Source organism: Pleurodeles waltl, chromosome 1_1 (genome assembly GCF_031143425.1).
Source record: "Pleurodeles waltl isolate 20211129_DDA chromosome 1_1, aPleWal1.hap1.20221129, whole genome shotgun sequence".
NCBI lineage: Eukaryota > Metazoa > Chordata > Amphibia > Caudata > Salamandridae > Pleurodeles > Pleurodeles waltl.
Genome location: NC_090436.1, coordinates 164,449,263 through 164,475,467, shown reverse-complemented (window position 1 = coordinate 164,475,467; position 26,205 = coordinate 164,449,263). Strand labels below are relative to the sequence as shown.

The following is a 26,205-nucleotide window of genomic DNA, read 5'->3' as shown; positions in this document are numbered from 1 at the left end:
TGCAAAGCTTTTACTATGCAAGTCTCACATAGTTGCCTACAAAGGCCTACCCATAATGGGCAGTGTTTCCTACTTCTCCAACTTCTGCACATTCACGTAATTTTACTAGCAAAGAACAAACCTTTCTTTGTGAGAGTTAAAATTAACTCCTGCCTGTGAGTATACAATGAAAATGACATTGCTGTTTTCTTGCTCCTTTACTTTTCAAATATTTTTCTCACAACTTTGAAAATAGATAGCAGTTGTCAATTGTTTTAGGCACTGGGTAAACCTTGGGCAGGCTGGTGAGTGTCCGCTGTTCTTCCATTTACACCATACAGAACAATCCCCTAAACATCTTGGATGTCTTGTAAGGTATGCCTATGACCTGTTATCCTTGGTGTGGTCTTCCCCCCAATCATTTTGCCATCAGCTCTCCTGTTTTGTTATTTTGTTTAAATGGATATTAGGTCTTTTTGTACTTCAGCACCGCTAACCTCTGCTAAAGTGCTTGTGCTCTCTCTTTCAAACATGGAATGATTGGCTTACACCTGATTGACATATTTAATTTACTTATGAATCCCTAGTATATGGTACTACATGTACCTAAGCCTGTAAATTAAATGCTACTAGTGAGCCTGTAGCACTCATTGTGCCACCCACTTGAAAAACACTGTACAAAATGTTTCAGGTCTTCCACGTCTCCCAGTAGTGCACTCATAAAGCATCCAAATTGACCTTGCAAAGTAAACCTTTTGCTAGGCCTAAACCTTTCTTTTTAAAACAAAAAAGTTACCCTAAGGTAGGCCCTAAAGAGCCCATAGAGCAGGGTGCACGGTATTTAAAAATAGGACATTTGTTTTTAAGCTTTACATACCCTGGTATTGAAAAACTCCTATGTTTATTTTTCATCATTGTAAGGCCTATCTCTCCCATTAGATAACTTTAGGTTACCGTATTGCATTTAATAAGTGCTAACATTTGATTGGAAACAGATATGAAGGTGAAGTTTGAATTCAAATGAATTGTAATTTAAAACCTCTATCTGATGGTAAAGTTGTATTTTAAGTCTCAATTCTGAAAATGCTACGTTTAGAAAGTTGGCATTTGTTTGTCCTAACCATTTCATACCTGTTGCATGTGTACTGGGTTGCATGACTCTAAATAGCTTGGCAGTTGGCCTTTGTGTTTGTGTTTTTCTTACAGACAATGAGACAAAGGGGAATTAGGCGTTGGAAATATAGGCCATCTGCCAGGAAGGGTGGAGAGAAGCTGTTCCCTGCCTCACTTACATTTCAAAGGGCTGCCTTTAGCACACACAGAAAGGGACCTGACACCAGTCTTTTGCCATCCCAGACTACATGGGGCCTTGGCAGGGGAAGGAAAGAACTTTCCATACCCAGATGTGTGCTTTCCATACCCAGATGTGTGGTTAGCCAGATTGTCACCTCCAGTTCAAAGGCGGCACCAGGTATACATACTGGACCTCCTGAACCACCTTTTTAGTACATTACTGGACCTGTGGACATTACAGAGGAAGTATTTCCTTGTTCTTTACGATTGCCCCGCTACTTATTACCTTCCTTTTTCCCCAGAGATATGCCCCGCTGCTACCAAATAATTGCCCTGCTGCTTGAGCCTGCCTTGTTCTTGAGAGGACTTCCCTGCTGCTTGATGGCTTCCTTCCTTTTTTAGAAGGTCGACTGAACCTGCTCCCTTCATTCCAGGCTAACCTGAGTGACTCTGAAGGTCAGTTGGCGGACCTCCTGTTCTGAACTACAGGGACACAACAATCTACAGAGGCTTCCCTGCAACTGCCCAGTTGACCTGCTACATCTGGACCTGCCTAGGTCCTGCTGGCCTCTCTAGAGTGAGTCCCTGATCCCCAAAAGGTGCCTTCCAGGTCCTGATCCCTTGGCTGGCACAGGAATACACTCCTCTGTGAAGAAAGGAGAAATTCTGCTGTTTTGGGCTCCTCACAACAATAAACAGGCCTGTTCCTGCAGAGACTCTGCCACCCCTGACAACCGCCAATGTGAAGTTCAGGTGAACCCGACTCTTCACGATGCAGCAACCGCCAGCGATGACCGACAACACGAGATCTGCACTTCACACAACAGCAATGACTGTCCATGAAGCTAGGCCTGCTCTTCGTACTAAAGCAGCTACCATCTGTGGTGCTGTGGCTGCTCCTTGGCGCCTCTTCTAACATGAATGAAACTCTTTGCATCAGACTTTAAGAAAGTAGCTTTGTATCCGGCCCACACTCCATCACGGTGGACCTGAAGTTGTAACTTACCCAGGTCTAGTACGACCAGATGACCGTGAGTGGCTCTTTGTGCTTCTAGGCACTATAGTTACCTAAAATTTTAAAAGAGAATTTCTCTGGTTTTACTGTTTGGATTTTTGTTGTTCAGGTATCGTTTTATTTAATAAAATGTTCTCTATTTTTCCAAATTGATTTACATTTTTTCTTGTGTTGTGTGTTCACTTTATTACTGTTTGTGTGCTGCACACATACTTTACACTTTGCCTCTAAGTTGAGCCTAGCTGATTTTGAGCTGAGTGTGAGGTGACTATGGAAGGTGGAACAAGAGATGTACTGGGTCTTCATCTCTAAAGCAAAGCCAAGCAAAGGTCTACACCTTTCAAATAGTTTATATACAACTGCCAAGATGGCCTCCTGTTCGCACAGGACTCTGAATCTCATAAGGTGTGATTTCAGGTCCCATGGAACCAATGTCAGGACATGAGACCAAATAGATGCACTGCTGTGTGTTCACCTGTAACATAGGGCTAAGGCATAATGGGGAAACTGGGCATGGGTGGGACTAAGGCCATTACGTTGGATCGAATTACAGACACAGGGCTGTCTGCTGCAGGTAGAAACCTTCTGGTATTGATCTAAACTTAATGTGGCACAACGTCTGTCTCTGTTTTGAAGTGGACACATACTACGGTTTGGACACCCATAGATCAGGAGGAACAAAACATGACCCTGCATGTTCCATCAATCTATTTTGGCATTTGTATCTCAAAAAAATGACAATGTACATACTGGGGTAATGCAACAAGCATACCTACTCTATCAGCAGATAAATCTACACATGAAGATTTTTAGGTGGGCGAGGGCCTCTTGACTATATCCAGCACAGCCAATACCTCAGCTACAATCACAGCTGCGATCATAGCAGCCACCTGGTCTCCAGACAAAGCTAGAACGCCAGCTATAGCAACAGTCTATACGCTTGCTAACAGTATGGCTGGCCCTTCTTTCCCCTTCACCTGCATCAGTATGTTGGCACTACAGAAGGGTGATGAGGCGGTCTAGGATGAGCATATATTACACATTTTAATGATGTGAGTCAGAGTGAACTAATGCCAACACTGTAGGATTCGGCATTGCCCTTCTCCTCCCACAGAGGACATAGCAGGCACATAGGAGGTGAAGGATCTGAAGAAAAGGATGAGCACCATGAAAGCTTGTTAGGCACAACTTGGGGACCTACAGTGACTCTGCCTGGACTTAGTGGCATCATGGAAGCCGTGAGGGAGCTTAGCATCACAAAATGGGATGCCAGGTCAGTCCAGCACAATGTGGCGGAACAAAATGTCAGGGACAGTCAATCTCCCAAATCTCTAATCCAACAGAGTGCGTGGGTGGGCTCCATCGTTGCCATCAACCTGCAGATGTTTGACAGGTAAACAGCAACAAGGTATGCCATTGATAGTTGTGGTGTTCAATAAATCACTGGGTGTGCCTTGAAATCTGACATGACACTGGTTATTATGGAAATATAGAGGTGTTTTGGCTTTCCTCATTAGCACTGACTGGTGGTGGGATGGGGGTGGTCTTCGAGGTAATGGCCTGATTACTTGCAGGTACATAACTCCGAGTCCTACTCGTAACTGTTAATGCTATTACGACTCCATCCTTTCAATTTGGTCTCATCGAAGCTTGGTATGTCAGGTGGATGCTGGGAAGGTAAGCCTACTGTTAACAACAATAGATGGGATGGCTTCCTTTTCAGCATTTCCTATTGTTCTTGTCTCACGCAGATGGATTACTACATTAGCAATGACTGGGATGAAGACAAGTGATGTGAAGGTAATGACTTTTGTCAACATCTTTGAAAACGTGGGCAGTGCCAGCCTGCGCACCAAGCTAACTGCATGCTGCTAGGAGCAAGTAGTGAAACTAAAACACTGATGTAATTTTTTTAGGGCAATTTGGCATGAACCGCCGTTTTGCTGCAGAACGCTCAGCACTGGCAAACAAAATATGTTGTTTATTTCCTTGTGATATGTTGTCAATATGGGAGACCATGATATATTTAAGGCACGTAACTTTGACTGCACTCCTCCTGCGTCTAGGGACTGGTATTGCCATTCTGTACTGTTCTGCTTGTTCGTCTTGCAGCAACATACTGTATCACCAGCTGGGTCTTGTGCAGGGCCATGACATATACCAGATAACTGCTGACGTAGTATCGGAGTGTCTGGGGGAACTGTCTATACAGTCCTGGGTGGTTAAATGGACTCACCTGCCGTTGTCTTGTGAATTGTTCATTAGGACATTGTCATAGGTTTGTTATGTGCTTTTTGTCAGGCTAGAACGTTTGAAACTGGTATTTTTGTATTTATATGAATAACTGTTCAATCTGCCATCTGATTTTGACAGTGGGAGTCTGTCAGCGTTATTTTCGCCTGCTGTGCAAAGTTGCAAACGCCAGTTACCTTAAAACGACCGCGTACACTTTAGCACACCTTGATTTTAGAACATGCGACTTTCAATCAAATGCAATGAAAGCTGAGGGCGTCTTTCCCCCGTGAACTGAATTGCATACCGTAAAAACAATGTGCTAAAAAACAGCAGGAAACGTTTACGGACAGATTTCCAAATTCATGTGCGAAGGAGTTTCCGCCGGCACTTATTCGATATTAAGCAACAATGTATTTCTGTGCTCACTCAGGTATTACTGTCTTTCGGCAATGCGGAAATTCACATTTTGAACTAAGCATAATATGAATGTGCAGATTTACCAGCTTTATGAGCTGTAAACGAGGCCCAGAGTGTGAACATTATTAATCTGCTTTTTAATATTCCCTTCCCATTGGAATACTCACTAACCCAAAATAAATACTTGACAGTAAAATGCTCTATTTTTAAAGTAGGACCTGGGGTTCCATTGCCTTTGTTAGAATAAAGAAAATCATATTTTGCAACTTGCTGATACATCACCAGTCTGGGATTCTGAACCTGCTGCTGGCACTCCATTCACCGAGGTGCAGAAACAGCATTAAAACTATGTGTGACGTTCTTCTTGGCGCCTGAATAGAGTACTGAGTAACAAACACCAGGCTTAGCCAATGAGAGCCTACGTAGGCACGGCGCAAAGAGTGGGCGTAGCGCGGGGGGAACGATCCAAGAGGTCAGTCGACGTGCACTGAGCAGATTGTGCAGTGAGTCAGAAAAATATGTTGCAAAGTCAAAAGCAATCAAAAAATAGAAGCCAGAAAAAAGCGAGAAAAGTTTGTGTTCAGCGTTGCGTCACTCCCAATTAAATTAAAAGGGAAGAGAAGTGATGAGCGAGTGTATGAAAAATAGACTCCAGCAAACTTTTGCTCACTCTGATAGTTTGAAGTGAGCGTAATGAAAGGTGTAGATGTGCATACACTGGAGAGTTTGTCATTAACTTCATTAGGGCAGATGAAGGCTTGTTGTGTAAATCAGAGGTCAGAGACTTAACAGAAGACGTACAGCCGTCAGCAAAAGTGGGAAACGTGGCTGGAAACATCTTATATGCTGTCTCAATAGGCCAATAATAGCATACTGTTTCCCTATTACATTTGTACAACTTTTACAGTTTTTATGCTCTATAAAGAGTAAGAGTCACCATTATCGGAGCTGATTTATGTCATGAGTAAAGTGGGTATTTTACCATGCCACTACCGGCGAAAGCACCCCCGCCCCCGCCCCCCACACCCCCCTCATCCCCCAGAAATATGATCTTGAGAGTCAGACTTCCCGAAATAATAAATGTGTGCATTGAAAACATCTTTTTTAATCTGCCTTTTGGGCATATGCACTTCACTAACCTTTGCGCTGTCAGGCAGGTAGATTGTGGTAATTCAATTAAAAATAATCTTTCTGTTTTCTGTCTCTCGATGTACTTCCCTAAACATCTTCTTCCTCACCCCTCTCTCTTTACCTATTTGTACGTCCTCCTCCTCTATCTCACACTTCTCTACCTCACCAATGTCTACTCACCTTTCTCTAAATATACCTCTCTCCCTTCCACGATCTCACTTGCACAAATTCACATCTCTCTTTACCACTCGTTGTGCCTACCTTTATACTTCTACTTCACTATTACCTCTATTACCTCTTTCTGTCCCAACTCTCTCGCTCCCTGTCTGCATTTTATTGATGTTTCCATCTCACCTCCCTGTAGCTCTCCTCCATCTGCTTAACTTCTATATCAACCTCAAATCTCTGTTTATCTAAACCCTCTCTCCATTTCTATTGTACCCCTCTTTACCTTTCTGCTCTGAAGATTTTCACCATTCCAGCAATTAAAATCTAAATATTTCCTCCTTAATCCCCCTCCCCTGCCTTGTTCCTCCATCAATTCTCCTCTGCCTTGTTCTTTCACTTCTCTTTCTAGGTGTCTCCCCTTTTTAAGTGCACACTTCTGTGAGGCAAACAGTGACCTCTGTCCATGCTAAAGAAGAGAAATGGGAAGGGTGGTAACAGAAGGGTAGAATGCTATAGCTAGAGACGTGAAGTAGATGGAGAACGGAACTAGTAATAGAGATGTGCTGGACAGATAAGTATGGAAGGGAAAGAAATATTGGAAAGAGAGTAAGGAGAGGTAGTCAGAAAGAAAGCTACCTAGTGGTAGAAAAAAGGTAGATAGAGAAAAAGAGAGGGTCTGGGTAAGGTTTTAGAGTAAGGTAGGTAAGTTGATATTGTTGTAGATAAATAGTGAGAAAGGCATGTAAAGAGAAAGAGAGAGAGTGGGGTACACCAATAGGTGAGGTAGAAAGAGAGGTAAGGTTGAAATATGTTTTATAGACATTTAGACAGTAGACAGTTAAAGAGGTGATGTTGTAAGAGGAACATAAAGAGGTGAAATGCAGAGAGAGAGGTGAGGAGGAGAGAAGAGATATATGAGAAGAGGTATAGAAAGGCAAGTCTGGTAAAGAGAGCAATGAGGCAGAGAGAAATGCAGCGAGAAAGGTAGAAAGAGAGGGTGAGGGTGGAAAGAGATGAGGTGTGGAGAGAAAAGCAGAGAAGTAGAGGGAAACATAGCTAAGGTAGAATAATAGAGGCGAGGTTGATACTGTGGTAGAGAGAGAGGGTTAAATAGAGAGTATTGTGAAAAAGAGACAAATAGCAACCGAGAGATGAGGTAAGGAAATGAAGACAGAAGAGAGGAAGTGGAGAGAAGTCGGAATAGAGAAAGTGCAGAGACAGAAGGGAGCAAAAGAGGTAATACTGGATAGAGAAAAAGAAATAGTGAAAGAGAAATAACAAGAAAGGAATGAGGTGGTGAAAGAATGGAGGTAGAGGGAACAGAAATAGCAAGAAGGGGTGAGATACAAAATAAATTATGATGCAAAGTGAAAAGAGAGTTGGGGCAGACCACAATGAGGTTGTGAGAGATAGGTCAATCATTCAGTATTTGTTGAGTGTGGCGTATCACTTTGAGGGGTATCCATGCGCGCTGTTGTGACGCTGCATACTGGTGAATCTCATTGAAGAGCCGGGTCTTGATCTTCTTCCTGAAGTTGCGGAGCGGGTGTGTGGTTCGAAGATGGAGGGGAAGGTCATTTCAAGCTTTAGTGGTGAGGGACAAGAAGAAGCGGCCTCCACCGCGACCCCGGTTGATGCGTGGGATATGTGTGAGAGCAAAGGAGGTCGATTGGAGTTTTCTGGTGGGTTGGTGGAAGGTCAGCCAGTGGTTAATGTGTTTGGGTCCCATAATGTGGAGCGCTTTGAAGGCGACGGTCAGGATCTTGAATTTACACCTCTTGTGTACTGGCATCAAGTGTAGGCTTTTGAGGTGAGGGGTGATGCTGGTGCATTTAGGAAGATCTAGGATGAGTCTTGCTGCTGAGTTGTGTATAGTTTGGAGGCCGTTGAGGAGTTGGGTGGTGGTTCAGACATAGAGGGGGTCATTCCAAGTCTGGCGGGCGGCGGAGGCCGCCCGCCAGACTTCCCCCCTCCGAAATACCGCTCCGCGGTCGAAAGACCGCGGAGGGTATTCTAAGTTTTTCCCTGGGCTGGCGGGCGGTCGCCAAAAGACCGCCCGCCAGCCCAGGGAAAAACTCCCTTCCCACGAGGATGCCGGCTCGTAATCGAGCCGGCGGAGTGGGAAGGTGCGACGGGTGCTGTTGCACCCGTCGCATATTTCACTGTCTGCCAAGCAGACAGTGAAATACTTGTAGGGGCCCTCTTATGGGGGCCCCTGGAGTGCCCATGCCAGTGGCATGGGCACTGCAGGGGCCCCCAGGGGCCCCGCGACCCCCCCCTACCGCCATCCGGTTCCCGGCGGGCGGACCGCCGGGAACTGGATGGCGGTAGGGGGGGTCGGAATCCCCTCGGCGGCGCAGCTAGCTGCGCCGCCTTGGAGGATTCCAAAGGGCGGCGGTACACTGGCGGGAGACCGCCAGTGTTGCCGGTCCGACCGCGGCTTTACCGCCGCGGTCGGAATGCCCTTGGGAGCACCGCCGGCCTGTCGGCGGTGCTACCGTGGTCCTCCAACCCGGCGGTCTTTGACCGCCAGGGTTGGAATGACCCCCAGAGTGTGTTCTTGTAGTCAAGTCTGTTGGTGATTAGGGCTTGGGTTACCATTTTTCAGATGTCAACAGGGATCCATCTTGAAATCTTTCATAGCATGCAGAGGAGGAGAAAACAGGATGCAGCGACTGTGTTTATATTTCGCTTGAAGGTGAGTTTGCTGTTGATGATGATGCCGAGGTTGCGGGTGTGGTCCTTTGGGATAAGGGGTTGTCCTAGAGTGGCAGGCCACCGGGTGTCTTCCCAGGGCGATACATTGTTTCCGAAAATGATCACTTTTGTCTTTTCCGCCTTCAGGTTCAGGCAGTTGGTTCTCATCCACTCAGCCACGTTGCTCATGGCATTGCAGAAGTTGGCTCTCTGGGTGGCGTGCTCTTTGGAGAGTGATGGAATGAGATGTGTGTCATTAGCGTATGAGATGATGTTGAGTCCATGGCTGTGGATGATGTCTGCCAGAGGCATCATGTAGGTGCTGAAGAGGGTAGGGCTGACGGATGATGCCTGGGAAACGCCACAGATGATGTTCTTGTGTTCTGAGGTAAAAGGAGGTAGGCAGATTCTTTGGGTGCGTCCAGTGATGGCGTGTATCCATTTGAGTGCGTTGTTCTGAATACCGAGGGGGTGAAGCCTGGTTATGAGGGTGTGGGGGGATACAATGTCAAACGTCTCTTAGAGGTCGAAGAGGATTAGGGCTATTTTTTTCTCTGTGGTCAAGGAGGGTTCTGATGTCATCCGTTGTGGCGATCAAGGCGGTGCTGTGGTTGGTGCGAAAACCTGCTTGGGAGGCATCCAGGGAACTATGTTCTTCTAGGTGTTCAGAGGTCTGTCTGTTGATGGCTGTTTCTAGGACTTTGATGGGGAAAGGGTAGCAACGATATTGGGTGGTAGTTCTTGAGTTTGCTGGGGTCGGCAGACAGTTTCTTCAGGACCGGTTTTACTTCTGCGTGCTTCCAGGTGTCTGGGATGGTGGCCGTTGAGATGGAGGCATTGAGGATGGGCAGTTAGGGTGCTGCTAATCTCACTCTGTCCCAGGTTGAAGATGTAGTGTGGGAACGGGTCATTGGGTGTTCCGGAGTGTTTCATGCTCATGATAGATGAGGTAGAGAGAAGTGAGGTAGACGTACTTGGGTACCAAACACCCATCTTTACCACATTGTATCTATAATGAGAACATTCTATTTAGACTTTATTCTCCACATGAAATTCTATTTATGAAAAACAAATAAGGTCTATCCAGTCACTAAAAGATATGGCCTTTTCAATGTTTTTTCAAGCTTTCTTTTGGCACTGTTTGACTGGCGGACACAGGGGAGTTAGATCTTTCAGCTGTTTTGCATGCACCTCTTTCTTAAAAAGTCAACCCATGATTAACTATTGCTTGGAATCATAAAAGTTTGAATTTGCTGACATCGGCATTACATCCAAAGCTGTTCACAAATGGGGAGGAAAATATTCCTCACCCAGGACCTCAAAAATCCCTAATATTGCACTGACTATCTTCCAAGTTATTTGTACTCAATTTGCAATCTTCAGAAAGGTAAAAAACTGAGCGAGCCTGGAGTTGTACTCCTGACCTGCAGATCACTGCAAGATTTAGCGTCGAGGAGCCACCATACCAGCACTTTAAGTAAGAATTGGCATATTTATCATGACTCCTTAGACATTGATTTCTTCAGCAAGAATTAATTTCTGTCTTCAGTTGATCCACATGAACCATTTCCCACAGATGTTATGCAATGTAAACTTCAAGCCTTAAAAGCCACGTCTACGTTGTAGTATTGCTTTCACATGCAGCTAAAATATTATTTTACAACTGTTGCGCAGCATCCTCTGGCTCTGTGGTCGCAAACAGAGTATAAGTGCTACATATTTGTATGTAGCGTTAATTGGGGATCTTGTGAAATATAGTAAGGCCGTTAATAGGTGTCAGAGTGCTATGGTTTCGGAGTACGCAAACTGATTATACATCACACTGAAAGCAAAATAATATAGGAGCGCTGATGATATATTCTAGCAGACACTAGGGCTTTGTTATGAGCAATTGCCTATTTAAATGATTTGCCATACTGTATATAATTTTCACATCAAAAATACATTTTAGACCTGCAGGTGGTAAAGAGCGTAATGCTTAGCAAGAATTCTCGATAGTGATTATGGACCAAGGGCTAGATGTAGCAAAGGTTTTTACCCATTCTGTGTCTATGGAAAAAAGTGTTTGTACATATGGCCCCTAATTACGACATTGGCGGAGTGGATTACGGTTTTCCCGTGCGCGTTTTACAAGATCAATTGGAGGCCCTAATCCGACCCATAGTCTGCCTTCATTTTGGGCCAGCTATACAAAGCATTTATTCAAATGGCCTCATTCTCAGAATCGATGTGTTTGCAACTACAAAAATGCTTTTTCAAATGTGCAAAAGGCAGAATGCAATTCATTAACTTGATACGGGATCACGATTTGGATTAGCGATTCAGTATTTGGAAGGGTGGGCGTTACTCAGGGGCCCCTTCCGAATACAAATTAACAGTACAATGCGTTAATATTTTACAACCAAAGTCCAGTTGCAAACCATTAATACTTTAACACCAATTGAAAAGTGGTAGTAACCCGTTCTCATCCCCTTTGAGAATGTTAATAAATAATATTTTTAAGAGTAGGCAGTGGCCCCATAGGCCACTGCCTACTCTTAAACAGGCACCTGCAATGCAATATCTCACACTTTGTGAGTTAAAGCTATTGGCATTGTAAATTTATAACTTGGATTTCTTGCCACATAAACTGGTTAACCCTGCCTCATAATTTCGTCTTTTCCTGCCATACAATTCCAGTGGCCCAGCATTTAACTAAAGCACTTCCATTTACCTTCTTCCTCTGTCTTAAAACATATACAATTATCATATAAACCTTTATCAGAAATAAACTTTTGGCATTAGAGTATAATGCTCAAAACACCATAACAAAAATATAATTTGGGACGGATTGGAGGGTGAAGGGAAAGAGGGAGTTGGGAGTAAGATGAAGAGGACAAGTGGCGTAGTAACAGTGTCATGGGCCACGGGATAAGAAAGGAAAATGGTTCACTGAAATTTCAGTAGGAAAATACAGCAATAATTAGAGTTTAGTGAGGTCCATAGGTCTGTGGGCACCAGTGCCACTGCACCTGTTGCTCCATTGATAACTAGGCCTCAGGAGAGAAAGTGGATGGGGCAGAAAAAGAGAAGCAAAAGGAATACAACAGACAAAAGGGAGAAAGAGAAGGGATTGCAAAGAAATAAAAGAAAGAAGAGAAAGAATGAAAGATCGAGAAAATGAAAACACAACTAAGAGAAGAAATAGAGTAAATGTGTGAGGCAAAAGAAAAAAGGGAGAAAGCTAGCGGACGAAAGATAAAGAGGAAAAAATAATGAAAGAAGTGTGAAAAGAAAGTGAAAAATGAACATTAGAGAAAAAAAGAGAGATGGTGAAAGAAACAAGCAGTGAAAGAACCAGGGCATGTATGTACTGACGGGAAGCAGCATGAAGAACGACGCAAGAACAACGAGGGTCGTGGTCCACGAAACCGGAACCACGCTTTCCTGAACAACTACACTATTTTCCTCCGCCAGGCAGGGGAAAACAGACTTAGGATCGAAAAGGACTTGGTCAGGTAAGTGGGGCTGGGGTAGGGTTGGGGGTAGTTTTAGGGGTGAAGGTGGGGGTAATTTTAGTTTTAAGGGGCGGGGTGCGGGGTCGGGTAAATTTTAGATTTTAGGGGCGGGGTGGGGGAGTCACAGTAGTTTTTGGGGTGTGGGGTTGGGGTAGTTTTAGGTTTTAGGGGAGGAGGGGTTGTAGTGGTTTTAGGGGCGGGGTGGGGGTTTGGGGTAGTTTAGGTTTTAGGGGCGGGGTGGAGGTCGCAGTAGTTTTAGGGGTGGGTTGGGGGTTTGAGGTAGTTTATGTGTTACGAGGGGGTGGAGGGCAGGGTACTTTTAGGTTTTAGGGGCAGGAGGGGAGTTGCAGTACTTTTAGGGGCGGTGGTGGGGAGTTAGGGTGGTTTTAGATTTTAGGGGCAGGCGGTCGCAGTAGTTTTAGGGCGGTGGTGGGGTTGGGATAGTTTAGGTTTTAGGGGCAGGGTGGGGGTCGGGTAGTTTTAGGGGCGAGTGTGGGGGGTCAGGGTAGTTTTAGGGGCGGGGTGAGGGGGGTCGCTGTAGTTTTAGGGACAGAGGTGGGTGGTCAGAGGGGTCGCATGCTGGAACCATGTATGCCATTCCACGCATGCCTTTCCCAGGAATGTCTTTACAATGAAAAATCGTTGTTAAGGCATTCGTGGTAAAGGCATGCGTTGTTCCAGCATATATTCTGTACTGACACATTTCCCACAGACACATAATGGGAAAACTACTTTGACACTTCAGGCCCCGACAAGTAACTTGTGGCTCCCACATACAGATGGGAAAAAGAGGGATTTATAGTATTACGTGAATTGACAGATAAATATAAGAAAAACACCAAAGAAAGGAAGGAAGAAAGATAAAAAAAAAGTGAAAAGACGCATACTGAGTCAAAGGAAAGAGAAAATAAAAAAGACAAGGAAAGAGTGAAGGGAAGAGAAAAAACTTAGTGAAAGAATGAGATGGAAAGAGAAAAGTGGGGGAGAAAGAAAATGTTGAGTGTAAACAGAGTAAAGGAAAGAACGGAGTGAGTTAGGTGAAACACGCCCTCCCAAATAAAGATGGCAGCTAAGAATAGATTAAATTGGCTCCCCCACATCCTCAAACAGAAGTCAGAGTGTGGACCAGCAGGGGGCACTGCAGAACATTAAGAGGTGCATTAGCAGAGTTGTAAGTGTCCCCTAATAGAGCAATATTGGGATGCTTCAGAACAGGATTGGGGATATGGACAGAGCTGTGTCATGCCCCAGTGCTGGAACAGAAAGGCAGTGAGTGAGGAATGAGAAATGGAGTGCTGTGTAATTCCTAATGTTGGAATAATGGGGCACTGCAGGTTAGGGTTGAGGTGCAGTGACAGAGTTGTATGTGGGCTGCAGTACTGGAATAGTTACGGGAGACAACGTCTGAAGTGAGGTATGTTAACAGAACTATGTGTGGAGCCAAGTATTGGAGTACCAGTGTTGCCGAGTGTTAACCTGGAGGTGCCCTTGTGAAGCTGCGAATGGGGCCTAGTAAGGGAGTGGCATTGCCTTTGAACCACAGAAGCGAGGAGTCCTGAAGGGCGTGTGTGAGCCTTAGTACTGAGAAGAAATGTTCACTGAATGTTAGATATGATGGTTTCTGAGGGAGCTGTGGTGGTTCCCATCAACAGTGCTGTTGGATGTTAGACTTGAGGGGCACTGGCTGAGCTGTATTTTGCTCTTTTGGGTCCAGTATTGGCTTGGCAGTGCAACTGAATATTAGAATTGAGCTGCTGTGATGGAACTGTAAGTGAGTGGGGTTCCACAAGCAAGCAGGGTCCCAGTATGGGAAAGTAAGTGACCTCGCTAGAGTGGAACTGAGGTGCACTGATGGAGCTGTGTCCAAGGTCCTAGTACTGGAACAGCAGAGTGTACTGACTGTAAGAACTGAGTTGCTCTGGCAGACGGCGTGTGTGCGGTTCTGGCACAGACACAGCTGAGGGTTTTGGAGTGTGTGATCTGTGGTCCCCCTATGGAGCTGCACCCCAGGTCCCAGTACTGGTGCAGGAGAGTGTACTGGCTGCAAGAACGTAGGTCCTCTGGCAGATAGCGCGTGTGGGGTTCCTGGCCCTTGCACGGCTGAGGGCTTGGAGTGAGTGAATTGCAGTGCACTGATGGAGCAGAGCCCGAGGTCCCAGTACTTGAACAGAAAAGTGTACTGACTGCGAGAACTGAAGTGTTCTGGAAGACTGCGTGTGTGGGGTTCCCTGCACTGGCAGGGCTGATAGCTTAGAGTGTGTGAACTGAGGCGCACTGTTGGAGCTGTGAGTGGGATCCCAGTATGGAGCAGAAGTGGGCACTTTCTCTAAGGATCGCGGAGCCCTGGTACAGTGGAGTGCCTAGGCTATAAGAAATTACAAGTGATCCTCCGCCCTTGCTCTCAGCACACAGGCAGGCACATTTGGTAAAGAAAATCCAATCCAAGGAAGGACGGGAGCAAGGCAGCTGAGAGAGGGTGCAGAGAGCCCACAAAGACCAAATGTGATGAAGATAACAGCCTGATTGATAGCCTTGTTTACAACTAAGCTCAGAGGAAGAATGCTCTAGAAAATGAACAGGAAAGCTTCCCTGGACAGGAGCAGGAAACAAAGTAAAAAAAAAAAAAAACTACAGACCAGATAAACATGACAAAGCGTAATTATACAGTAGTTGGTCCCTGCTCTGACACAGAAGAAGGTGGGACAAAGAGGCAAGACTGACCATTAGCAAACAAGGATTTTTAAATGACACTGAAACTAACAAATGAAGCTGCTGGAAACCCACAGAAAGTGTATACTTAAAAGTATACAAGAGGTCGTACACTTCCGCTCGACCTAAAAAAGGGAAATACAAGGACACAAGTAAAGAGGCTATGCTCCAGAGGCGAGGCAAATACAAGATGATCAAGGTAAGCCATTGAATAAGAAGCAAGCACATGTGACTGACAATAAAGCCAATCAATGGTAAGAAAAGGATTGGTGTGAAGCTCTCTGTAAATCTGTAAATTCTTGTAAGCTGACTATAGGCAGCCACACAGCTTGCACAGTCTGGTAGGCTTGACCTAAAAAGGGGGATTATTTTCCAGTGTGGCTGTGGTGTTCACACCCACTTGGCCAGTAATCCAAACCATCAACTTTCCTCATGCAATCTACAATACAGTACTTCTAAACTTATAAATATACATTCTTTAAAAAAAATCAAACTACAATTATTTATGTCCCAAAAATATATTTAGAGTCTAGAAACATGTGTCTGCATTTTTTTACATTTACATAACACTTATACATTTTAACTATCACACTTCGACACAATTATAAAATAGTTAATAAATTAGGGAATATTGGTGAATGTTCAGCCCACTAGCTCATCATTAGTTTTGTGCTACCCTCCATACAAAGAACTTGAGTGTATATTGCATGAAAACAGATATTTCACGTTGTCCTCTCAAGTTTGAGTTGCGTGTGATGTCCAGTTGTGCTTGCAAGTCTTTTGTATGCACAAGAAAAGCAAAACTACAAGCACCAGAATGCAAAGGGTTAAAAAAGACTGCGTTAGCTAATGACATATGGCTCTGGCCACAATCAATGATGTGTTTAAAATTGCAGGACCTTATTATTGCACCAAGAATGCAATTAAATATATTTGCACAAAATAAATATAATGTTGCTTAATACGGAGATCCAGTTCGATTCAACACCTCCCGCTCAAAAGAACTCAGGGTAGGTCCATCATCTGCTACACAATTCACACACATAATGTTAGCACAATCTATCCATTTTAAAAGCTATTTTACACACTCGTGCCTGCCAACTCATGCGGCTGTCGCCGCCTGACTCACGATTTCACACAGGGCAAACCCCTAAAGACGCACTATCACAAGGGGAGTTAGTATACTTTTCATTGAGTAGCTTTCCGTGCCAGGTGTGAATGATTTGCACAGCAGGGCTCTATTTTATAGTCACCCTAGATCAGTGGTTCCCAACCTGTGGTCCGGGGACCCCTGGGGGTCCGCGAAGCCTTCTCAGGAGGTCCGTGACTGCTTAGAAAATTAAAAAGTATTAATAAATATTGCCAAATATTGACAAATTAGGTCCCAAACTTCCAGTAATGACTCAGTGGGGGGTCCCCGGATTCCAATGATGATTCAGTGGGGGTCCCTGGGTTCAATTAATGATAAAGTGGGGGTCCACAGAAATCAAAAGTTTGGGAACCACTGCCCTAGATGATGCTTGAGGCGTTTGAGGGGTATTCAGGCGTAAAAGGAGTGCTTTAAGTTGTCAGGTACTCTCCGGTACTGATTACCTGCAGTTCCTTAATTTGAAAGGCAGAGTACCTGCAATTCTCAGCACCGCTGCGATACATCTAATTGTACAGTGCAGGCTCATCTCAGCAGCAAACGGGTACTCTAAAGAGTACGTATCTGTATGTCTATATATCCATTTAAAGCAATGCATAGAAGGAAGTCCAAAGCCCCACTCCCCATGTCCCCACCCCATTTCTGAACGATCGCACAGTGAAACTTTCTTGAGGTTCGGCGGTCTGCACACAGCTTGTCATGTGAGGGTTGGAGCGAAAAAGGCTTCTGCAGGCTACCTTCCTCCATCATAAATACTCAGCTGCACATCTGGCTAGTGGCTCCATGCCATATCATGTGAACACTTAACGCTGGGTCCCGGCTTCCCAGCTAAGAGCACTTTGTATGCAGGACATTTTAAAGCCCACGTGTGCCCTATTAAAATTGAAACTTCGATTCCCAGAATGCAACGTGTTTGTTGGCTGGAAAGGAGCGACTGGCTGGCGGTGACTATTTCATGACTCAAGATTACTTGGCAGCTAGACACCCCCTGTTAGTCAACCCAGAGCAAGCTATCCTGATCAGATATAAACATGAGTTAGAGCTATTAGCGTTGTATACACTTAGCCGGATTTTTCTTGCCACATATACTAGAAATGAAAAGTAATACAATTTCACATACAGGAGCTGATTTAAAGGTCTACACCATGTGCGTGAAGGAGACTAATCAGATCAAGAAAACTGGTCTGGTTTTGCCTTTGCATAGTAATAAAAAAAACGAGTGCCATCGCGCCGTCTAAAATCTTGAATTCAGCAAGGAGTGCATGGATAAATAATAGAAGTAAACTGGTAGTCATGCAAAGCGCTTGATTATTGCCCAGGGAGGTCGCGCTGCCTACCAAATAAAAAGAAAAGGTAGCCCAGAAACCATGTTTTCAGTAGTTTACCGGTGCGCTCGAGGAGGGCTAAACACCTGAAAAGACATGACGTATGCATGCCTTTCACTAATGAAATGAAGGGAATTTTGAAAGGCAAGCCAACGAACCAACGAAAGTGATGGGCGTGAGGTGGGCGTGTTTAAAAGCCCACAGAAAGATTACAACAGGGGCCAGAGCGCTTGCGCCCTCAACCATAAAAATGGCTGTCACTCCTAATGGGTCACAAATTGCAACCTACCTCATTAGTAATTATGAGGTAGGTCTGTTTGGGGCGCACTAGGAATAGTTAAAAAAACAAAACTTTCATACATTTAGAATAGCGATTACCAAATAGCAATTTGGAGAAAAAAAACGCAATTTGAAAATCGCTATCCTAAATACATACATCTGGTCCATAGTAACCTTCCATAAAGACTGACCAATAAGAGGAAACATGCATTGGCTTTAGGAGAGGGGCTGATGATATAGTCAGGGACCTACAGGAAGACCAGCAATAAAGCGTGAATGTCCACAGAGGGCCATAAAGTTTTGTGACGTTTGCAAATAAGCTCTTTTCCAATTGCTACAAACCTTCAAATCCACAGTAAATGGGTAAATATATTTGGCAAAATCAATTAAATTTGGAAGTGATTATTTGTATGCTTGAACATATAGGGCCGAATTTAAGAAAAGTGGTGCTGCAACCAATGCAGCACCACTTTTCTTGCACCCCCTAACGCCACCATGTGTGCCCTGTATTTATGATATGGCACACCATGGTGGTATTAGGAACAATAGTGTCAACATTTTTTACACTATAGTGGTGCTTTGCTCCACTAGCCTAAAAAAATTTGACATTAGTGGAGCAAAGTGCAAGGAGGCCCATTGATTACAATAAGTGCGTCCTTTAAAATGTATGCCAAAAATGGTGCAATGAAATCTTGTTGATTTCATTGCACCATATCTGCGGGCCTCCTAGCGCCAGAATATCCCCTTTCTATACATTATGCATGGCGCATGCATAATGTGGCGCAAAGGGTTACAAAGTGGTGCAATGCATACATTTCGCCACTTTATAAATATGGCACGGGGAAAAGGCCACCTTAGCACCACCTTAGTGTCAAAAAAATGACGCTAGGGAGGCACTAAAATGGTGCAAGGGGCTCTTAAAACTGCCGCCTAGTTTCTCATATTGCCACTCGTCATATTTCCTGGTGTCTATTGGGATAGATTCTGCAGTAATCTTTTGTTTAGTATCAGTACTGGTAATAAGACTGACGTCTTCTGTTCAAAGCATAGGGTGGCCTATTTTAAACATGCCAAAGCACTGAACCTGACTGTTGTGTCAGCAATTGTTTTTTTATTCACAACATTTTTCTGTTTGTGTGCTCCCTCTTCCAAACCTCACACTGAATCCACAAGGTTTTTATTGTCAAGTAGCTGTTAGGCAGAATAGGAGGGATCTCCATAGTGGGGCAAACTGAAGTATACAAAAAATTATGGATAGAATTCTTGATCCTGTCCTGGGTTGTTTGTGCTCCAGTTTACGGTGCATCCTGCTTGGCATTTTGTGCTGGACTGAGCATGGAAAAGACTTATGTGCATGTAGCTGGGTCCAAACTGAGGTGGCATTGTGTGCAAAATAACCACGGACTGTGTAATAACCACTGCCTGAGATTAATTTAAGCATTTCATGCATCACTCTTTTGTATACTTCAGTTTGTCGCCCTAAGTGGGACAGGTATGCCCAGATGTGGGTCTCATGCACACTGTGGGGGTCATTCTGACCCTGGCGGTCTTGGACCACCATGGCCAACGACCGCGGAAGCACCGCCAACAGGCTGGCGGTGCTTCCTAGGCCATTCTGACCGCGGCTTTCAGAAAAGGGGAACCGGCGGTTTCCCGCCGGTTTACCCCTGGCCCAGGGAATCCTCCATAGCCGCGCTGCTTGCAGCGCCGCCATGGGGATTCCGACCCCCTTCCCGCCATCCCGTTCCTGGCGTTTTTTGCCGCCAGGAACAGGATGGCGGGAACGGGTGTCGTGGGGCCCCTGGGGGCCCCTGCACTGCCCATGCCACTGGCATGGGCAGTGCAGGGGCCCCCTAACAGGGCCCCATAATGATTTTCAGTGTCTGCAAAGCAGTCACTGAAAATCGCGACGGGTGCCACTGCACCCGTCGCACCCCAGCAACTCCGCCGGCTCCATTCCGAGCCGGCTTCATCGTTGCTGGGTCTTTCCGTCTGGGCGGGCGGGCGGCCTTTTGGCAGTCGCCCGCCCGCCCAGCGGGAAAGTCAGAATAACCGCCGCGGTCATTTGACCGCGGTGCGGTCTTTTGGCGGTCTCCGCCCGACCCCCTGTGTCATTGGAACCAAGCTGTACCTGGCTGATGAGCTCATAACTATGATGAAACCGGTCCTGATTTGCTTGTGTTCTGGTTCAGAGAGGGCCCTGCTTGGTAGTTTGGCTGGAATGTTCCAATTGGAGCAGGGTCAAGACTGATTAGCATTTAGCTGGATGCAAAGTGAGGTGGCATAGTGTGCAAAATAACAATGGATTGGGCAGCGGCCCGAGTAATTACCAATGGCTGAGATTAATTCCAGCATTACACCCATCACTTTTTTGTATACTTCAATTTGTCACCCTAAGTGGGACAAGTATGTCCAGACATGGGTCCCATACACACTGTGTCACTCGAACCAAGCTTTATCTGGCTGATGAGTACATAACTATGGCGAAACTGGTCCTAGCTTGTGTTGTGTTTCGGGGACAACCTAGCTTGGTAGTTCAGGTCAAGACTGATTTGCACAAAGCTGGGAACAAACTGAAGTATCAGGGTATACAAAGTAACAATGAACTGGGATGCAGCCTCAAGTAAATAACAGTGGCTTAAAATAACTCTAACTATAACAGCCACATTTCTATGGCTTTGTGAGTGTGAATTCTGAAACTAAGTGTAACATCCTTGTAACCTTTGTTTTTTAGTAAATTTTTGAGGTTTTTAAAATTTATTTCCTAACTATAACATCCCTGTAACTGTTTTTTTAACGTAAAGTCATATTTAATTACCATACGTTAATCCAATCTCTGCCTTTGGCCTTGCAATGTGGGGTTTGTCTGCAAGACCTGGCCTCTGGCCAGGTACTGCGGCTATCTCTCTGCATGCCCACATGCAGCCAACCCCACGGCAGGGGATTGGCAAATGCAGCTCCCTGCAGGCGGAAGAAATTCCTTCATGAAACTTCGCTCCCAGCGGGCATGAGCATTTTTCCTGCTCCTGTCGGCTGGGAGGGGACTTACTGTTTGCTCTTGCTTGGCGGTGTTGGAGGCTGGTCATTAGTAGAGGTAAGTACGCACCTACTACTAGCAATAACGCCCCCAGACAGTGGTAGGCTCAGTCAAAGTCTCAAAATATTAGGACCTGGCTCAACCCCTGGTAGCTTGGCAACGAGTAGGCAAGCTTAACTTAGGAGACAGGTATGTAAAGCATTTAAAAACACAAATACAATAAATAAGTAAGACACAACATGCAATAAAAATCCCACACCAATTTCTCAAAATAGGAAATATTTTTATCTTTAAATTGACACCAAATGACAAAAATCCAATAAAGCAAACCAGAGACATTAATTTTAAAGATTAAAAGTAAAACTACTGCTTAGAAGCAAATAGCGCTCAAAGGGAAGGTTGCACTGGATCAGGACACAGTCAAGAGCTGCAGCCGTCCTCAATGTAACACTCTTACACTTAATTCCAGAAGTGTTTCTTGATGCAGGAAAGTGGTCCACACCCCCAGTTCAAGGTTCCAGAATCTATGAGTTTCTCCTTGGGACGTTGAGACTACAATTCCCACAATACACCTGGCCAAATTCTTGCAAGTCCACTGGCCGCACTTCAGGCTGGGGATGTTTGTGGAAGCTGGTGCAAGGAGACTCTTTTAACCTGTTCCTTTCAGGGAGTCAACTTCTGAGTTCTTTTAAAAGCAAGGCAAAGCCCTTGGGGATGTTGTTACAGTGTGCAACAGGAGCAATACATCAGTATGCAGTCCTTTGTGTTGCAGACCAGGGTTCCAGGAGGGCAGTACTTCTTCTTGTGGTTTCAGGCAGCAGATCTGAATTTCAGTACAGATCAGCCACTTTTATTCAATCATCCGGGGGAACAGTCAGTGGGCATCCTTGTCCAATGAGCTACAGGGTACCACCCATAAGCATGACAACTTCTTTCAAAGTGTGGCACCTTCTTGTCCCATAATGCACTGCACTTTAACATTCCAAGATGGATAATTGTCCTCCATGGGAGAAAGACCTGGCTAAACTAACCCAATGGAGTACCTCATTGCCATGAATTCCCCTTCTGGACATCTGAAAATTCCTTTCCTAAGCCCACTATCTGTTAGATACAGATTGAGAGGGTGGGTCTGGCTGCATTCCTTTCTGACTGGCTTCCTTTTGAAGCCTCAGCTTGATTTACCCAGCCTAGCCTCAGCATCTGCCAACCTCCCCCATAAGATAGCCCCTGCACAGGGCAGGCCACTTATCACCTCATCAAAGAAGCCTGGCGAATCCTCTTAGGGCTGACCAATCAGGAGAGACCTCTAGCAGGCTCAAAATTGGCTTTCAGAAAAGAAACTCTTATAACTTATTTTCTGTATCAGTTATGATAAATTCAACATTGGCATGTTGCTTGATTTATCATTACCAATCATTTGAGACCTTTCAGGAAAGATGTATCTCCCTCCTAGCCCTTTTTATACTTATGGAAAATATTTCCATTCTATCCTATGGAGCTAAGTATCTACAATGAGGAAAAATGAAAGGTGCAGTATTTCCCTCACCAGGGTGTATAAAACATCTTTTATAATGTCCCTGCTTATAATTACATGGCACCCTACCTACCCACTGAGCATCTAGGGGAGATCTTGGGGTGACTTATATGTCAAAATAAGATAGTTTATCACTTCGAAAGCACCTCAAATCCCAAAGTTGAATTTGCACACATTTTACTTTTTAAAGGCAGTCTGCAAAGCAGGGCTGCCTTTGAAAATGACAGCAGGCACCATAGTAGTGCACACCGAAGTGCAGGAAATCTACTGGGCCTCTAAACGACCCTGCCCTGTTATATACTAGGGAGTTATAGGTAGTTTAAATCCCCCTTTCCGTATTATCTTCTAGGGACTTACAGGGTGTGTCACTGCCAATTGGAATTATAACATTGTACCAATTGACCATATACCTTTTATCGAGAGCACTGGCCCTGGGCCTGTTTAGTAGAGCACAGGGCACAGTCAGGGTCAATTACCACCAGCATCAGTCAGAAACATTGGGGTGAACATGCTAAAAGGGTGACTTTCCCACAGGTGGGAGCTGTCACATAGCTCCCGCCAAGTGAAAGCAAACAGTTATGCCCCATGTGTGGGCACCTTGGGACATAGGGAGTCAGCCCTGGGGTTTGCCATTAATGGCTCCAGGAAGGGGGCCGCACAGCCCTCCTCCCTTTAAAGTGCATGGGCTGGGCCCAGGGAGGTGTTGGTCCCAGGGGCTGAAAATGACTGAGGAGGGCCCACACTCCCTGTTGATAAAAATGTCCTGGCCTGGGTAGGTGGTGGTCCCCAGCGCTGCAAATGGCCCAGGAGGGGGGCTGTGCAGCCCTCCTCCCCTTTGGAAAATTGGCTTGTCTCAGGAAGTGGCAGTACCCAGGGCCCTTTCCCCCTTAAATGATATAGGCCTGGCTCAATGAAAACGAGGGAAAAGCAAGGAGAAGGAACACACAAAATGGGGGGAAAATGGGAGGAAAAGCAAGGAGAAAGCAGTGAGAATGTGGGAAAAGCAAGAAGAAAGCACACAATAAACAGTGAAAAGAAAGGAGAAAGTAGTAAAAATGAGGGAAAAGGAAGGAGAAGGCACACAAAAAACGGGGAAAAAAGTAAAGAGAAAGCAGTGAAAACTAGGGAAAAGCAAGGAGAAGGCACACAAAAAGCAAGGAGAAAGCGGTGAAAATGAGGAAAAATCAAGGAGAATGCACACAAAAAAGGGGGGGAAGCATGAAGAAGGCCGTGAAAACAAGGGAAAAGCAAGGAGAAGGCACTCAAAAAATGAGGGAAACGCACGGAGAAGGCAGTGAAAACAAGGGAAAACAAAGAGAAGACACACAGAAAAGGGGGGAAAACAAGGAGAAAGCAGTGAAAAAGAGGGCAAAGCAAGGAGAGGGCACACAAATAATGAGATAAAAAGCAAGGAGAAAGCAGTGAGAACAAGAGAAAAGCAAGGGAAAGGCATTAAAAAAAGAGGGGAAAAGCAAGGAGAAGACAGGAGCAAGAGCGATGCAGCAAAATGAGGGAGCCGGGACTTTTTGAATTATTTTACATGGATTTGCGGATTCACCATGATTTTTTTGTGGTAAAAATGAAAAAAACAATGTTTTTGGCTCCTGTGGTATCCCCATGTGACCCTATCCCCAGGCCTAGGTGGTCAGGGTATTCCTTTCCTGCCCCCTTCTGTTTTATTTTCTTACTTTTTTCTTGGGACCCGGCTGAGTCCGAGTCCCAAGATGCCTGCCAGCACTTCCTGGTTGAAGTGCTGGCAGCCAATCAGATCTCAGCATGAGATGTGTTGGATCTGAGAAGGATCCGCATCCCTACATATTCTATTGTCTTTTTTCGTTAATACCTCCAAAACTACTGAATAGATTTACACCAAATCCCAAAAGGAAATTTTTCTGGACCAAGATCTAGCTTTCTGCTAATTTTGGTGTAATTCCATTCAGCGGTTTAGGCTGTAGTTGTGTCTAAGGGGCTGATTACAACTTTGGCGGAGGGGGTTAATCCGTCCCAAATGTGACGGATATCCCACCCACCGTATTACGAGTCCATTATATCCTATGGAACTCGTAATACGGTGGACGGGATATCCGTCACATTTGGGACGGATTAACCCCCATCGCTAAAGATGTAATCAGGCCCTAAAATCCTTATCAGAAATTGCATGGAAAAACCTGTTTTGGTACCCTGACTTTTCTGAGCCCCTGCTTCACGGATCACCCCGAAACTTTGAAGACAGCAGCTGAACTGACCTGGACACTAGTTTTGAACATTTCCTTAGGATTTGTCAAACTGCTCCAAAGTTATTAGCAAAACAAAAAAGCTTTACCTACGAAAACTAAGTCCTAAATATAACTAGCTACTGGCAACTGCCAGTAGGAAATATATACATATATATATATATACATATATATATATATCCAAACAATACCTTAAAAATCATTAAGGCTTCCAGCACTCCACGATAGTTAAACCAAAAGGTTTATTTAAACAAAACAGGAACGCGTTTCGGCATGACCGCCTTTATCAACCTGCGGGCCGCCATTTTGGCCCCCTTTATATATCCCATGTGCTATAGTTCACTTAAAGCAACACACTACATAAAAAAATAATAACGTGTAACACAAAATACAAATAACTCACAAATAAATAAATACAAAGCTCAATAAATCACGGAGAAACTATTGCATATATGTTGTTAGAGAAATAAACAGTGTCTAATGCAAATTATATAGTTCATACTATTGGACATTTGTTAATAGGATAGATCTCGTGTGGCCATGTAACAAATCATAAGATGAATGGGGTGACATTATATTTCTTTGATAATTATAAGCTTTTCCTGTCACTAAATGTGAACTGTTAGTAATGGTTAAGATAACCATATTAGCTTAAATGTATGTATAACTCTTCACTTGAGTTTAACCCCACTGGTTCTCTTGAATCTAATGCCAATATATATCTGGACTCTAATTTTCTCAAATGTTTCTCCCTATCACCTCCACGAATGTCCTTTCTAATACCATCTATTACACTGTATTTGACCTCTTCTGCACGCCCACCATGAAACTCATGCATGTGCCGGGCAACCGGGTAAGACTCATCTTTCTTAGCTATTGCCCTTAGATGTTGAAAAATTATTTTATGTATTTGAAGTTTGGTGCTACCTACATATAACTTTGGACAACTGCATTTCAAAATGTAGATTACATATTCACTCTTACAGTCATATCTGCCTTTGATAGTATGTGTTATTCCATGTGCTTGCTTAATGGTTTTGATGTTTTCCCCATTTTTGCACGTCTTACATTTAGTACATTTGAAGAATCCATCTTGTGACTTTAACCAACTGGTTTTCAAAGGTTTAACTTGTCTCACATCACTTTTGACCAAAATATCTCTCATCGATGTTCCTTTCCTGTATGTTATGATCGGCCTGTTATTTATTTCTGTGCCTATGACAGGATCACTTTTGAGCATATGCCAATGTTTCTGTAAAAACTTTCTTACAGATGCATGAGCAGTGTTAAAAGTAGTGATAAATCTCACATTACCCGTATCACTTCGTTTGTTATTTTTCTTAGTCGCCAAAGAATTTCCTTTCTTATCTGTAGTAAACAACAATTGGTCCCTGGTACGGGATTTAACTCTTGTGGTACTGTTCTCTAGAATCTCATTGGAGTACCCCCTCTGTCTTAATCTCTCTATCATCTTGTTCTGAACATTTAAGTATTCTTGTTCTTTGCTG

The 26,205-nt window shown here is 44.5% G+C and overlaps 1 long non-coding RNA gene across 1 annotated transcript in view; it reads left to right on the top strand.

Annotated features, from left to right (window-relative positions):
• Positions 1-5,400: 5,400 nt before the first annotated feature.
• LOC138299939 (uncharacterized) overlaps positions 5,401-26,205 on the top strand; it is a 143,372-nt gene continuing 122,567 nt past the window's right edge. Inside the window, exon 1 of the long non-coding RNA XR_011204882.1 lies at positions 5,401-5,442. This is a non-coding gene — a long non-coding RNA (uncharacterized lncRNA). The remainder of the gene's footprint in view (positions 5,443-26,205) is intronic.